This window comes from Ambystoma mexicanum, chromosome 13, assembly GCF_040938575.1.
Source record: "Ambystoma mexicanum isolate Mex_15411 chromosome 13, UKY_AmexF1_1, whole genome shotgun sequence".
NCBI classification, from domain to species: domain Eukaryota; kingdom Metazoa; phylum Chordata; class Amphibia; order Caudata; family Ambystomatidae; genus Ambystoma; species Ambystoma mexicanum.
Window position 1 is genome coordinate 586,113,188 of NC_090938.1, and position 3,518 is coordinate 586,116,705.

The window sequence follows — 3,518 nt, forward strand, 5'->3', positions numbered from 1 at the left end:
CGGTCTCGGATCCTCTTGATATAAAAATCGAAGACTTTCAAATGTGCGATTGGTTTTGCTTAAACTGTTGCAGGACCACTTTGATTAACTTCACACAATAATTCTCATGAATCTTCTACTTTTGTTTCTCTTGTCAGGATACCTTACAAAGACCTTCGATTGAGCACATTTACGGTGCTGGACCACTCTGTCAACGGTACTGTATCTTTCCTGCTCAAGTTCAAACATTCATCAGCAGTTTAGCTTTACTTGCGTCTTTCATCACATGCGTTTAACAATGTTCATTCCTCTGCTCGTTATACAATGTTGCCATTTGCAACCTTGACTTCAACACAGACCGGTCTTGCATCGGTCTCTGAAACTCACCGGCAATGTTGATCTTTCTGACACTTCTTTGCTCTTGGAGCAAAGAACGATACCATGGCGGTTGCTGCTGCTTCTCCCCACCTTGATCAGTTATGCGGGAGGGCCATCAGTATCTCTGACACACAATGCAGGCTTCTTCAGTATGGTTTCCTGGCCTTACGCTTTCTGCCTCAAAGGTTTCTTGAAAAATCAGCGTCTTTCCGAAAAGGTCATGGGTAATTCCCTTCTTACGAACCCTCCTTGGTTTGCCATCTTTCTCCCCTCATTCAGCTGCCTACTTGAAACTGATGTACCTTTGTGTGCTTTGCCTTGCTCAGAGTGTGCTGTCGTGCTGCGCCCTTTATCCATGTGCGGAAGTCTAATGGAAGTCATGTGTGAGTGATTGTCAGTAATTGCCTGACTTTGCATAACCACAGTAGCGGGACATGTCAGATACACTTCTCAGGTGTGAGTCTGTTTTCTCCCAGAGCGGGTGATTCATGGGAAAGGGAAAGGGGAGGGGGGTAAGGTTCCCACATATCCTACTTGGTAGGATGGGGTAAAGGTGTTGCAGGGGGTGGGATACTGCATCTCACCATCACGTGTCCCACTCCCCAAAGACCCCTCACCCAGGTGATCCTCCTGCCCTCGTCCACTGCCAGGGTGTGGATTCAAAGGAGATGGTCGTGCCCTGGCCACCTGAGGGAGAGATCTGCGGGGTCTAGCGGGTGAGACACCTAGAGAAGGGACCAGACTACAAACTGCAGGAAGAACTGAAGAGAGAAGTTCTTAGAACAAAGCCTCACATTTGACATGCTTTTTCTGCAAAGAACCAGGACATTTAGCTAGGAAGTGTCTCCTAAACAGAAAAGAGGAACCCATGGAAATCGGGTGTACGATAGGAGAAGAATGGGAATACGCAGAAATTCATGCGGAAATAGAAGTCCAAAGTAATTTATTTTTTGGCACATCTGCTCAATCCACATATAAACCTGCATAGTTGAGGAAATCCCAGTGCAGGCCCTCCTGGATCCTGGAAGATAATATGTGTACATGGGGAACAGGAAATGTACCCTAATGTAAATGTACCTATTCAATTAAAATGAATAACTAACAACTTTCCTTCCATCATCATTATTCTGGGATTACCAGAAGAGACTATTATTGGAAGTGACGTCTGTAAATTTTCATCATTATTACACAAAGTCATCCTTCCCAAACCTCAGTTTTCCATCTAACACCTGGCAAATGATACAAGGGGAGTAGATAATACTATATGGGATTGGGAAAAGATCAAGAATATGGCCCTTGTGCAGGAGGCCGGTTTCATAGGGGAAGGGTATGTGAGAAACCTGAGGGCTTCCTCGCATCTATTTCCCTAGGGTCCTCTACACTTGTGGCCAGGGAAAGACCATCGCTCTTGGATCCTGGGAGCGGAGAAGCGAGGGAGGATCACATGGGTGTAGGGCTTTTGGGAAATGGAAAGGAAGGATCCTCAGGTGAAACACGGTATTACCCGTTTCTAGTTAATGTTGAAACCTTGTTCCCTGAAACCTATATGGGATATTGGCACCCTATTTCCTTTGGACAGAATAACATTAGGAAAAATTACAAACCTCGAAAACCTAGAAGAACGATGAGAAAGAATGGGGTGCCCTCGGGTGAGACATGGTATCCCCATTTTTCTAGTAGTGACCAACCCAACATTTCACCTATCTTCATGGGATATTATAAGCCATTTCCCTTCCTTTCTCCCCATTTGACACTTGGCAGTACAGGGAAGAAGAAGAGGCAACTAAGTACAATGAAGACCACCATTTTTTACCACTCTGGGACTAAGATGATGCCTGCCAGGAGCTGTAAAGGTCAGGCATGTCCCCTTAATTGTGTTCAGGCAGGGCTGATTGGACATCCACAACTGCAGCCTGCCAAGGGGCTGCAGGTGTATAAAAGGATACCAGGCCAGCAGTATGAGAGAGAGAAGGGAAACCTGAGCATGAAGGAGCACCACAGCAGCAGAATGGCCAGTGCAAGTGTGGCATGGGAGCTGGGACTCAGTGGAGCCAACCGAACATTAAGAAGGGAGCCGTGTGGAGAGCTGTCTCTTTTATATGCTTTCAAGATGCTTGTTTCCCTGTGTTGGGTCATCAACACAGGGATGCCTGAGGGGCAGGAGTGGAACCCCTGAAGTGAGGAGCAGAAGGCCGTATCATCCATTCCGCTGTGAAGTCTTGACCCACAACCTCTGAGTTTCTAGCCATTGGGAAAACCAGTTGCGCAAGCAAATGGTTCTTCGAGGAATACATTGTATCGCTGTGGTCACATGTTTGATGAAACATGCTTTTGAAGGTCTCTGATCCATTGTCAGACAGTGAAATACTCTGAGTACTATGAATACTTTGTATCGGAGTGGTCACGTGTGGAGGAAACACGTTCTCGAAAGTCTCACAATGCACAACCTTTCGTTTGAAGCGAATTAAAGGAATAATACCAAATGGGTTGAATGGAAAGTGTGTTCTAAGCACAACCCATGTCTTTTCAGTACCGAACTAAATGAAAACCTTTACAAATGCAACTAATATCTATTTGAATGCCGAACGGAGTAAAATCCTTACCAACTGTTACATAGTAATTTTAAAAGTGAAACAGAACTTTACATCCGAGAAAAAAACATCAGATGCTGAATTCTAAATTAAACTTTAAAACCAAGTGAAACTAATGTATTCTGCATTCAAAGTTGAACAATGTGAAAACTACATATTCCATTGAAAGCAGAATTAATGAAGACTTTCAAGTTATTCCAACACAGCAGTAAATTCTATATGAAAAACCAACCATACATCAAAGGCACAAGAGTGACAAAGAACTTTCCAAAAATGTTAAAAAGACAACGGATAGTTTAGTGCTGAAATTAAGTCTTGGGAAGGGAGCCATGAGAATTGCTGCTGAAATTAAGTTTTGGGGAAGGGAACCCTGAGACTTGAACTATTCATTGACTTGGGACCGGACTCTGAAGGTTCATTTGTGCTTGGACCTGTGTTATTTTGTACTTGGGGAATTGAACCCTGAGTATTGGTTAAAACTGTATCATCCTGAACTCAAGAGAGGTAATTTATGAGACTTTTCTTTCGGAACTGCTGTATACTTGAGGAAGGGAGCTGAAAGGAAGGTGC